Here is a 13,873-nt window from a genome sequence, read left to right as displayed (position 1 = left end):
CAAATTAGCAACTGTTTTTCTTATCTTGGAATTCCACATGGTTCCAGGGACACAAAACAATTTCCTTCTCGTCATTTCCTCAGCTAAATTACTAAGTTTCTTCCTCTGGGCCACCTCCAAACTGCTTTTGGGGTAAGAGGCTCCTTTTCTTGTTCCTTCTCCAACTCCTACTGACATACATAGGAAGATTCCAAAATCTCAGCTACAGCAGTCTGGGTTAAATTTATATAGGATAGAGAAAGAGAGCACTCCCAACGTTTGACAATTAGATTTTTACAGTAAGTTGAGAAGGGTGGGGTGGGTGGGGAAGTCTTTGGAAATCCATAGAGTATTCAAGTACATTTAATTAATTTTGTCTAATGCCCATTTTTATAAGTCTCAGGTATTTGTTAAAATTCTTAACATGTCTCTTTTTCTATCTGGAATATTAATTTTGAAAAGCTATTTCTTCATTTCATAAATATTTATCTAAAATACAACTTATATTTAATTTTTATTACTCTTTTATTGGTATTTAAGTATGAAAAAGATGATATCCACAGTGAAAGAGCCTGTTTAAAAGCAAGCAAGGGAAACATAAATATTAACATTCAATTACAACAGAATGTTCAGTGTTATAGCAACAAGTACAATGATCACAGTAATGTTTTTTATGGAGATGTCTGAGAAAAGCGATGACTTCTGTACTCTGTGGGAAAGTATGAAAATAATTTTACCAAGGGGAGAGAATAAAAAGGTAGGAAGGTCAATATGACCAGAGTAGAACAATCATTACAATTCACACAGGGGTTATTGTGGTTGTGACTATAGGAAAGAATTACATGAAACTTTTCAGGAGATGTAGGTAAGTTAAAATTTCAAGAGTCTTTCCTAGTTTTAGCTTTATTAGTTTAGATCAGATCCTCTGAGCATTGAGAAACCTTCGAAAGTAGAAGTAGTAGTGCCAGACGGCATTAACTGCACTAAACTACATTCAGACCCCATTTTACTTTTCAATATTTGTTGAAAAATTTATAAAAATAGAAAATTAAAAGACCATCTTATATTGGAAAAACATAATCTGGATGAAAGTATATTGAGATACTTCTAAATTCTTACCAAAATAGAGTGGGATTCTTCAATTTTAGATGTATTTTTTAAGTACACATTTTGTGTTTATACAGTCTGACTCAATAAATACTAATTTTAAAAATGGGTACATTTTAAGAAAGAGTTATATAGAGCACATTTGCGCTAAAACAACAAACCCTGTGAGTGGAACAGATGAGTCTGGGTTTGTCGAAACTGCCTTCTGTGCAAGAAGCGGAGCTCGCTCCATTTTGGGGCTGGGATATAGGCTGAGACTTCCTTTCATTGTTTCATGCTTAATCACCTAGATTTTCTCCTCAGAAGTTTTCACTTTTGCAGATGGTCAGAAATCCTGCAGAAAATTTGGTCTCTAACAATATATGACTTAGGCATATTTTTCTTCACTGTTAACAGCTTGTTAGTAGCATGAGTTCTTATCTGTGCATGTAATGTGCTTGGTAAGGATTTGTACTTTTCCTTGGCAGAGATCCATATAAATGAGTGTTTATGTCTACAGGATTTTTGAGTCCCATGACTTATAATGCCAAAACAGGAAGTTGATTTTTATCTTTACAAAAATGTTAGGTCTGCTTTTCTACTGTTCATTATTTCACAAGTTGGGCCTTTAGACGTGGATTCTCCAATAGTCATAAAATACATTGGAGGTTCCCCCTTGAGTAAGATAATCACAGAACCTCCTTCCTCTTTTCAGGTATCTGCTCAGGTCACTTCCTCACCAGGCATTCATTAGCCACCTTGCTTCAAACGTCTCCACTCCAATCACTGTCCCTAGAGCCTGCATTATCATTTCCTTTAGAGCACTTATCACTCCCTGTTATTATACTATACCTTCTTTTGCTTTACTTTGCTTTTTGTTTCTTCTACCAGCAGTTGAGTTTCATGGGATATTAATCTTGCTCATGGCTACTTCTCCTGAGGCTAATAGAATGTTCTTAATAACAGTTATTAATGTTATTAATAAATAACACAACACAACAGGCTCTTAGTAACAAGCTCTTAATAAATATTTATTAAATAAAGCAAAGAAGTAATTCCAAGGGATCTGAAGATGAAAGTATTCTGGACATTCCAAGACATTCCAAGGCCAGTTAATAAAAAATGTCATTTAAAAGCCGAAGTTCAAAACCCTTTTTTAATGGGCTTTTCAATATTTTAAAAACTTGACAAATAGCTTGATATAGAGTCAAATGACACAAAAGAACATTGTAACACTTAAGAGAAGATACATATTTGACTTTAAGCCTCCTTTTTTAGCTTTATCTTTTAAAACTGTCATGGGTTTTGTCTTCCCCATATTAAATTAATCCAAACAATTCCGTTAAACTGAGATTCTCAAGACACATAAGAACTATCAACAAAAAAAAATGAAAATTCAAATCTATTTGAAAAAGTCACTTGGAGGATAAATTAAAATGTAAACATATCATTTTAACATATTTTTGCCCCTTTTATTCTTCTTGTTTACATGGCATGAAAATCAGTTTTCTTTTTTTTCTCCTTAAATTCATTCCCTTTGGGAGGGGGACAGCAAAACAGAGAGAGACAAAAGTAGAGGTCAGGTTATGTGTCTGAAAATCTCACTGCTGGGGTTTAGGGTTTTACAAATTACAGTAATAAATAAATAAAAATAATCTTCTGGGACTAGGGTAGATGGGTATTTTTTTGTAGATGGACGATTTCCTATGTAAATATGTCTTCCTGAATGTCAGAATGAAGCTATGGCAAGTGATGATCGGAGAGGGAGGAGCTGACCCAGATGAACAGTGAGAAACTGAGCTTGAGCTGCAGGGTGGCAGCCTGAGAGTTGAGGTCCAGCCTGAGCATGCTGTCAGCCCCTGCTGGTCAATGCAACGCAAATCAACGAAGAAAAAGAAATTGTACTGTAAGAGATTTGCTTACCTTGCCTTGACTCAGGGAAATAGGAGAAAATAAGGCTTCTCTGAAAATTCCTAATGAAAAACTTGTGCTTACATGTGTTAGGGCCTGAATTCATAGTACCAGAAAACATCACATTAGAAATTTAAATTATTTAGCTGTATTAGCAATAACTTACATGCTTAGAGAAGGAAATTTTCTAAAGGAACACATTTTAAATCAAGATTTCAAAGAATGCCCAGAGATAAATTTGTAAGAAACAAGGATTTATAATTTAAAAAAAAAAATCAATAAGCCCATCTGGAAGGCATAATCTCCTCTCCTCCAAGATATCCACACCCTAATCCCTGATATGAGTGTCACATCACATGGCAAAAGGATTGTGCCCAATGTAAGTAAGGGAAATTATCTTGGATTAATCTAGTTGGCCCAGTGTAATCACATAAGATCTTAAAAATAGAACTTTCTCTTCTTGGAGTCTGAAATGTGGGTTCCATGTCCAAGGACCAGTGGGAGGCTTCTAGGAGCCAAGGGCAGCCCTTGGCTGGCTGAAAGCCAGCAGGGAAATGGAGAGTCCAGTCCTACAACTGCAAAGAACTGAATTCAGCCAACAACACGAACAAGCTTGGAGCAGATTCTCCCCTGGAGCCTCAACCAAGGGATGCAGTTCTAACATCTTGATTTCAGTTTTAGGAGGCCTGGAACAGAAGCTAACCCACATTGTAGCTGGACTTCTAGCCTGCAGAAACAGAATATTTCCAAAGAAATCGAATTCCTCTAAAAGATGACCTGTAATGGTAACAATGGGAATGAGGAAAAAATGGAATAGTATCTTCAAAGTGCTGAGAGAAAAATATCACTGGCACAAGTGAGTATTCAGTGAATCTGCTTTTTAAAGATAAAAGTGAAATATACTTTTAGGAAAACAAAATTTGAGTGATTTCATTATCCTAAATTAATCACTAAAGAATTTTGGTTCAGAATGAAGGAAAATTATTCTAGAGAGAAAATGTGATGTAAAAAAAAAAACCCTGATAAATATGCAAATAAATCCAAACATTTATATTATGAAAATGATAACAATAAATTCTAAACTATAGGAGTAAAAAAAAAAAATCAAACACAACCAAAAGCCTATAGGAGAATATAGATTATAAGTAAAAGGTACAAAAGAGCTAAGGCATTCAGGTGCCTTCACTGAAATATAGTATGCATCAAAACATTCATCAAATATCATAATCACCTAAGGAATACAAAAATATTCTCTTTGTAATTCTTTTCAAATATTTCCTTTAGAAACAAGACAAATTTGACCACTATCACTACTTCTACTTAACATCTGACTGAACAATCTTGCTAGTACAATAAGAAAAATAAATATACAATTTAAAAGGATTGGAAAGATATAAATAAAATGATTGTTACAGATTATATGATTGTCTACATTACCACAAAAGGTATAAAAGAAAGGAGTCACTAATAACAATAAAATAAACAAACAAGAAAAATACAAGAAAAATGTGTAAGATTTATATGGAAAATGATTATATTTTATTAAAGGACATGAAAGAAAACTTTTAAAATGTAATACTCTAATATGTTCATGGATGAGAACACTCAGTACGGAAAAGATATCAATGCTCCTCAACATACAAATTTCTCTTATTCCTAAAATAAAATCCTACCAGCTTTCTTCAAGAAATTTGGCATGCTGATTCTAAAATATATATGGAGGGTCAAGGTGCCAAAAATAGCCAGACACTTAAGAAAGAAAACTAACTTAGGGGACTTAGACATATTATGGCTTATAATACTGCTCTAGTATTCATTCATTCCAGTGTAGTGTTGATTCAGGGGTAGAGGAACAGATCAGTGAAGCAGAACAGAGAACCCAGAAATGGATCCAGAATAAAAGGAACCTGGATATATGACAGAAAAACAAGCGCCAATATATGTAGAAAGATGATCTGTTCAGAAAACCACACTGTTGTACAACTGAGCATCCAACTAGGACAAAAATGGGTCCCTAATTTGTACCTTATAAAAATAAAATTTCCAGATAGATATGTTTAGAAAGCAAAGTAGAGAAGGACCTGATAAACAAGACACACCAAAAACACAGATCTAAAAGAAGATTGATTAGGCTGAATTTATTAGAATAAAGAACTTATGTCCCTCAAAAACTTCAGAAAGAAAATTAAAATACAAGCTACAAGCTGGTATAGATATTTAATTGACTTTGTATGTTGATTTTGCCTCCAGCAAACTTTTGTAAAGCTCTTCTTATTTCTAATAATTAGTTGTTAGATTCTTTGAAACCTTGCATATAGATAATTCCTCCACCTGCAAATAACTATAGTTTTATTTTTAGATTTCCAAAAACATTGTAGTATATAATAAAATGTCATATGTCAGGTGCAAGATACAGAAACTCTTCTTTTACCTTGGAAGCTATAGGTCACTATGTGAGAATTCATGAAATTTCTACTATACATACGTGCTATGGAATTTTATGTTGCAATCCTCAAAGGGACCTGGACTCTGCTTTAGTTGATAGACTCTAGGTCTAAGACTAGATGAAATCTGGAAACCACAGGAGGGATCATGATTTTTCAGTGACAGATATCAACCAAGAGGTTTTAGTGTTAAACTGTGAAAAGCAATAAGAGTGTCTGGTAATTTTACTGAATAAAACACCAAAATACTAAAAATCAGCAGTTTTCTTATATGTCATAAATAGCCAATAGAAAATATAATAGAATGTAGTCATCTTAATGAAAAAAAAACTATAAAAGGATACACTAGGATATACTAATAAGAATTGTACTATATCTATCTTAAGGAAATTGAAATTTTTCATTAAAGAAAAAGCAAATATTGGAAAGAAACATCACACTCCTGTAATGGGAAAACCATATAGTATTAAAGATATCAGTTTCTGCTGATATACTCTATGTAATACCAAAGATTAATGTATAATATATTTTAAAAGATCTTATTAACAAGATTTATTTTATTGGATTTGATCAGTTGGTTCTAAAATATTCATGGAAGAACAAATGTGCAAGAATGTATATATGAGTATATATTTAGACACATAAGCTTCTCTCTAAGGATTCATTTCACAGAAACATATCCGCGGTTCACTGCAGCATAGGTCATGATCACAAAATGCAGTATTTTTGTGGAAAAATTGTTTGAATTAGCAAAAAATTTGGGAACAGCCTCAATATCCCTAATAAGCTCAATTAAAAATGTTCATACTAGGGAAATACAAATCAAAACCACAATGAGATACCACCTCACACCAGTGAGAATGGGGAAAATTAACAAGACAGGAAACAAGTGTTGGAGAGGATGTGGAGAAAGGGGAACCCTCCTGCACTGTTGGTGGGAATGTGAACTGGTGCAGCCACTCTGGAAAACTGTGTGGAGGTTCCTCAAAGAGTTAAAAATAGACCTGCCCTACGACCCAGCAATTGCACTGCTGGGGATTTACCCCAAAGATTCAGATGCAATGAAACGCCGGGACACCTGCACCCCGATGTTTATAGCAGCAATGGCCACAATAGCCAAACTGTGGAAGGAGCCTCGGTGTCCATCGAAAGATGAATGGATAAAGAAGATGTGGTTTATGTATACAATGGAATATTCCTCAGCCATTAGAAACGACAAATACCCACCATTTGCTTCCACGTGGATGGGACTGGAGGGTATTATGCTGAGTGAAATAAGTCAATCGGAGAAGGACAAACATTATATGGTCTCATTCATTTGGGGAATATAAAAAATAGTGAAAGGGAATAAAGGGGAAAGGAGAAAAAATAAGTGGGAAATATCAGAAAGGGAGACAGAACATGAAACACTCCTAATTCTGGGAAACGAACTAGGGGTGGTGGAAGGGGAGGTGGGCGGGGGGGTGGGGGTGACTGGGTGAGGGGCATTGAGATGGGCACTTGATGGGATGAGCACTGGGTGTTATTCTGTATGTTGACAAATTGAACACCAATAAAAAATACATTTATTTTAAAAATGTTCATACTATAAAATACTATGCATTTACTTACTAGATTTAGATAAATATATGTGAAATAAAATAGAACAATCTCTAAGAGATATAGTTAAATGAAAAAAACTCAAGCTACAAAACAAGGGTAGTAATATTTCAATTTGGTTAACAAAACAGAAGGCTAGATATAAATATGTGTAATATATATGCAATTTACCTGAAAATGCATAGGAAAAAGAATCAAACGTTACCAATGATTAAGTTTGTGGAGAGAAAGGGATATAGAGTGAATGTTAAAGGACTTTTACTTTGCTCTGTATTTAAGATTTTTACAAATAGATTTAGATATGTTGCTTGAATAATTATCTTCAAAGGGAAAACATGATGCACTAGTTAATAAAGTTGAATTGCGTGCTATCTCTCCAATAAATATTCTTTTTTCATCAGAAAAATAATTTTACTTTAAAGATTTTATGTATTTATTCATGAGAGACACAGAAAATGAGAGGCAGAGACATAGGCAGAGGGAGAAGCAGGCTCCATGCAGGGAGCCCGATGTGGGACTCCACTCTGGGACTCCAGGATCACTCCCTGAGCCAAAGGCAGATGCTTAACTGCTGAGCTACCCAGGTGTCCCCAGAAAAGAATTTTTAACTCTCACATAGTGACCCAGCTAAATCCTAAAAGCCCCAGCATCCTACTAACCAGGTTTGTGCACACAATCAAGTGCTGACCAATTAAATGTGAAGGGAAGTAAAAAGGGCCACTTCCTGACCTTACCTTAGAATTAGGTAGAAGTGTCCTCTCTCCCCACTTCCCTCCCTGTCTTCTTGATAGAAAGCAGATGATGAGGAAGTTGCTGGAGCAGCCACTTACAATCAAGAGATAAAAGCCATAGTCAAAAGTGGTAAAATCTAAAAAGACTGGAATCTCGCCATTTGCAACATGGATGCACCTTGAGGTCATTATGCTAAGTGAGTAAATCAGACAGAGGAAGACAGATACTGCATGATCTCACTTATATGTGGAAATAAAAACAAACAAAATAAAACCAAGATTATAGATACAGAGGACAGATTGGCCATTGAATGCAGAGTAGGTGAAATGAGCAGAAGTTAAAAGGTGTAAACTTCCAGCTATAAGGTATGGGGATGTAATTGATGAATGTAGTTAGTAATGCTTATTGCTTCTTTGAAAGTTGCTAAGAGAGAAGATTTTATTTTTTATTTAAATTTTGAAAAATATTTATTTATTCATTAGAGAGAGAGAGGCAGAGACTTAGACAGAGGGAGAAGCAGGCTCCCTGCGGGGCACCTGATGTGGGACTCAATCCCAGGGCTCTAGGATCATAATCAGAGCCAAAGGCAGAGGCTCAGATGCTGAACCACTGAGCCACCCAGGCACACACTCCCCCCGCCCCCACCCCCAGCTTTAAAGATTTTAAGAGAGATTTTAAAAGTTCTCATCACACACACAAAAATTTTGTACCTATGTGTGGTGATGGATGTTAGCTAGACTTATTGTGGTGATCATTTTGAAATAGATACAAATATTGAATCATTATGTTGTGCATTTGACACCCATACGAAATTATGCCCCAGTTTATACCTCAATCACAAAAAAGGGAAGAATGGTAGGACACCCCACCCCCAAAAAACCTTAAGACCTGATAATTGTAGCTACCATAAAGCTTGGATTGCTTACCAGCATTTTCACATAACAAATTCAATTCTATCTATGCCTTCACATTCAGAACCAACTCAAAGGAGCTTGAATGATCCAGTACTCCTGAGCAGTTGATGTTTCTCACTGATTTTATGTCACCCATGAGAATAATTCACTTTGGTTGATATGATAATAGTTTATAGTAAGGGTCCTAAGGCCTCAACACTTTAATAAGAAAATTAATTTAGCATGATATGACTTGCTATTATTGCAATAATCCCAGATCCTAAAATGATTAGTGTTCATTCTCAAGTACCTTTCCATGGGCTCCCAACCCCCCACATACCAAGTCATTCATTTAGAATCTCATTCTAGAATCTATTAGGATTTTTTTTAGCGAATATTTATTATAAATTTTGTTCTTTTTAAAGATAAAAACCTTTCCTATTCTCTATCGTTCTCTAAACTTACATTTGATAAATTAATATTCAAACTCCCTTTACAATAGAATCCAAATTGACCAGACCAGGAGATTTTACTCATTAACTACATATTAATATATAATCTCTTTCGTGATTCATAACTTCAAGTCTTTCTTTTCAATTTTTGGTTCCTCCTTTCAGTCTAAAGATCTTTATCTCTAACTAGAAAGAAGTGAAAAAAGAGATGAGAGTTCTATTTCTTCACCATGTCATTGGCCATTACTTCATTTTGATCTTCTGGTTCTAATGATAATTTTAAAAGCCCTTTATGTAGGTAATAAATTTGCAAATCTCATTTTATGTTTTTTACATTCCTATAATGTATTATTCCGTATATTCCCATATATTATATTCTTGTATATTCTTTTTGTTTTGCACATTTCTCTTAAAATATATATTTCAGATCCACCTATAATGCAAATTATTTTCCTCCTACTTTTCCACATATTGCCTTTTTCTTGACTCAGCTTCAGCTCTACAAAACCATTTCTCGTCTATTTCTGAGTTCCACTGCAATTTTTGTCAAGTGTAAAATTCTGTAATTGTTTATTCTCTAAATGCCTCCTGATATTGAAATTTTTTCCTTAGATCATGATGCATGGTGTTTACCTCCCTCATATTTTTAGAATCTTATACTATCTCTTTGAGCATAATATAGTTACTTAATAACTATTATATTTACATAGAGTATTCAATGATCAATATGATGTATGACTTATTAACTATTTTAATCATTAGGTATCAGTTAACCTAATAAAAGTTTCTATTTTAAAATAATACTAGTATTTTGCTATTATGCATTATCATAAACATAAAGTATTTCATGTGTATTTAATAATGCATGATAAATGTTGATGATTCTTAGGTATATTGATTATATCCTTACTGGTCATTTGAAGGCTTTTGAGTGATATATTAGAGCAAACTTTGAAAATATCTTGACAAAAAAATTCATTTAAAATAATTTTATTTCATCATTTACTATATATACTCCATACTTAAATAAATAGAACCCATCAGCTAAGAATTGTTTATATGACCTGTTTTTCTAGGTAATTGCACACCCGTCAGAGTGAGAACCAACCAACAGTGAGTTGGCCTGATCATTCTAGGGATGTTCTTATATTTTATTGCTTGGTGGAAAGGGTTAAGCTTAGATGTAGAGGACTACATCTACATTGGCCATACTCATCCATTCATAAGATCTTTCATCATTGGTCTATGCTTCCTAATTTACTGTTGTGTTACCAGCCATCATTTATTTGGATAGGTCATGGTAAAACATATACCGTTTAAGTAAATACATTTTTAGTAAGAAGCATTGTGCTCAGGCCACATTCTGTTTCTTATCTTTTCATATATAATGTTGTGTGTGTGTATAACACTTTTTTAAAGTCCTATCCATTTTGCTATGTGAACATCTGGTCTGTTAGAAGTAGTCTATGTATTATCTGTGGGGAACACCCCATTTACTTATTACATTTTAAAAATCTCTTTCATAGATATCCAGTAGCTTATGTTTACAGTCATTTGTTCTTTAATTACTTAATATTCTGAATTTAATTTTATTAAGTCCAAGATCTTAGCATCCAAATGTGTTTTTGTTATTGTCTTAATTGGATAGCCCTCATAGTTGTTTGTTTGTTCATATATTTGTTAATTTTTTCTATTGTGAGTTTAAATTTGGCAGAAGATCATCTATGGGAATCTTGAGAAGTGAGATTAAGGCTGCTTTCTTTTAGAATGTATTTGGGATTTTTGTTTTTTGGGTGTTTTGTTTGTTTGTTTGCTGGTCAGTGGAGATTCATCCAATCTGGAACCACTTGGATTATCATAGTGTAGGGTTTCCCTTCAGGTACTGTGAATTTCAACCGCATATGTACATGAGGATAGTCAGTGATTACAAATGCTCAGAAGAAACAATTATCTCTCTTGAAATGTGGGAGCTTTGGCAAGGCAGGCATTTTTTCTTCTTAACTCTTTGCCCACAGGCAGGATTTCTTTTTTAACTAATGCTTTCATTAAAATGCAATCCTTTTTTAGAGTTGCAGTTTTATGCAAGTGTTTCAGACTTATCTCCTCCTGTTAAATGGGCCCTAGGCCTAGTTTTCTTTTCTCTCTTTAGATCCCAAACCCCAAATTGGGAATTCGTGGTACCAACATCTGTTCCCAGGACAACCCTAACTTTAGAGAGTTTTGCCTCCTTCTCCAGTCATAATTCCATGGTGTTTATTATGTTTGTGATTGCTACTTGTTTTTGTTTTTGCCTTTAGACATGTCTCTTACTTAACATGTCTCTTAATTTCTTACTTTCTCAGAAATTCATTTAAAAATATTGATTTTATTTTTATCCTAAGAGAAATGTCTATTGATTTGGAGAAGTCAGAGGGTGAAAACAGTGTGTTCGAGAAGAGATGAACATAATTTCACTTCAAAAATTTTCTTTGTACAATGGAACACAGCTGAGGAAAATAGGTAAATTAAAAGGCTATTTTAGTAATCCAAGAAAAGTATCATGGTAGCTTGTTTTAAAGTGCTGGAAGTAGGGCAGCCCAGATGGCTCAGCGGTTTAGTGCTGCCCTCAGCCCAGGGTGTGATCTTGGAGACCCTGGATCCAGTCCCATGTCGGGCTCCCTGCATGGAGCCTGCTTCTCCCTCTTCCTGTGTCTCTGCCTTTCTCTCTCTCTCTCTCTGTCTCTCATGAATAAATAAATAAAAACTTTTTTAAAAAGTGCTGGAAGTAGAGCTGTAGAAAATGCTATAGTCAAGATATTTTTAGGAGATAAACATTGAAAATTGGATGAGGTTGAACAGGTTTGCTGGCATGTGTAAGTGACAGGGAAACCTGAATGAGAGTAGATTAGTGGGAAGGATCCGGGTTAAATTCAGGCTATACTGACTTTGAGGTGTCTTGAGATATTCAAGCAGAGATTTCAATTAGAGAATTGGACATAGGGTCTGAAGTTCTGAAGAGTAGGTGGCAGACATAATCATGTACAAGTCTTACGTTTTGTTTTTTGGTGGTCATTGAAGCAATTGATGTTGATGAGTTCATCTTTTGAAGTATGTATAGAGAAAAAAGATGACATTAGGTTCAAAACGTAAGCAGCCTTAGTATTTACCATTTAGGTAAAGTAAGATGAGGCTGAAAGAAGATAAAATTAGTGGCAAAAGAAAGAAAACCAGGAGGGTATACTGATATCAAAGCTAAGGAGAAAATGTGTTTTCAAAAGAATAAAATTCTTATCAAAATCCCACAAGGTTTTTGAAAAACATGTACAAATTTACTGCCCAACTAATTTTTCACAAAGATGCAAAAGCAATTCAGTAGAGGAAAGATACCTTTTGAGCAAAAGATGCTGGAGCAATTCAACAACATATACAGAACAAAACAAAAAAAGAATCACATCAAATTCATCAAAAGAATTTCATCAAATGAAATCTCACACTTTATATAAAAAGAACCTGCAAATGAATTATAGACTTTAATGTAAAACTATAAAAATGTAAAATTTATTACTATAAAATGTAAAACATTTGGAAAAAACATAGGAATAAACCTTGGAAATCTAGGTGAGGTGAAGACTTCCTGGGCAACAAAAGTACAATCCATAAAAGGAAAAGTTTGCAAATTAGACCTCATCAAAATGTAACACTTTTGCACTTTGAAAAAGCCTAAGACAATTAAAAAGATAAGCTATATATTTGGAGAAAGTATTTGCAAACCAAAAATCCAATAAAAGACCAGTATCTGAAAATCTATAAAGACTTCTCAAAACCCAGCAATAAAAAATAAAATTTAGTATGAAATTAGGAGAAAAACCTGGCCAAACATTTCAATGAAGAGGACATACAGATCACAAATAAGTACCTGGGAATATGTTCAACATCATTAGTATCAGAGAAATCCAAATAAAACCACAATGAGGTATCACACTGCATACCTACAAGACTGGGTAAAATTAAAAAATAATAATAGTGACAACACCAAATGAATGTGAAAAAAACTGGATTGTTTACATAAGGCTAAAGGAGATTTTTAATGGTGCAGCTGCTCTGGAACACAATTTTGCAATTTCTTATAGACTAAACATGTACTACTATATAACCCTACTCTTGGGTCTTTATCTCAGAGTAATAAAAACTTATGCTCACACCAAAACCTATGCTAGAGTGCTAATAGCAGCTTTATTTATAATAGCCCCAAACTGGAAACAACTCAGATGTCCTTCAACAGATAAATGATTGGGTGCCCTTCAGCTCAGGTTATGATCCCAGTGTCCTGGTATTGAGTCCTACATCAGGCGCTCACTCAGCAGGGGGCTGCTTCTCTCTGCTCTTCTCCCTCACTTGTGATCTTTCTCTCTGATAAATAAATAAATAAAATCTCCTAAAAAAAGAGATAAATGATCAAACTATAGTATCTCTATACTGTGGAATCGTATCCAGAAAAAAAAAGGAACAAATCATTGCTACGTGCAACATCTTCAATGAATCTCAAGGGAATTAAAATGAGTGAAAAGGCCAATCCTAAAAGGTTACATATGTGTTATTCCATTCATAAAACCATTTTAAGATGACAAAATTATAAATAAAACAGATTAGTGGTTGCCTGGAGTTAGGGATGGGGTTGGGTGTGGGATAGAGGCATTTTTGTGGTGATGGAACTGTTGTTTCTTGACTGGTGGTAGGTGAATGAATTGACATTTGTGATAAAACTGCAAAGAAATAAACACACACACATACCTGAATG

The 13,873-nt window shown here is 34.3% G+C and overlaps 1 long non-coding RNA gene across 1 annotated transcript; it reads left to right on the top strand.

Annotated features, from left to right (window-relative positions):
* The first annotated feature begins 46 nt into the window (after positions 1–46).
* LOC140616208 (uncharacterized) lies at positions 47–6,815 on the top strand. Its single transcript, XR_012016765.1, has 3 exons — positions 47–132; positions 3,652–3,832; positions 6,232–6,815. It is a non-coding gene; the product is annotated as an uncharacterized lncRNA (long non-coding RNA).
* Positions 6,816–13,873: the final 7,058 nt, after the last annotated feature.

This window comes from Canis lupus, chromosome 1 (assembly GCF_048164855.1).
Source record: "Canis lupus baileyi chromosome 1, mCanLup2.hap1, whole genome shotgun sequence".
NCBI classification, from domain to species: domain Eukaryota; kingdom Metazoa; phylum Chordata; class Mammalia; order Carnivora; family Canidae; genus Canis; species Canis lupus.
Note: the sequence above shows the minus strand (reverse complement) of the source record. Positions and strands in the feature narration are given on the sequence as shown.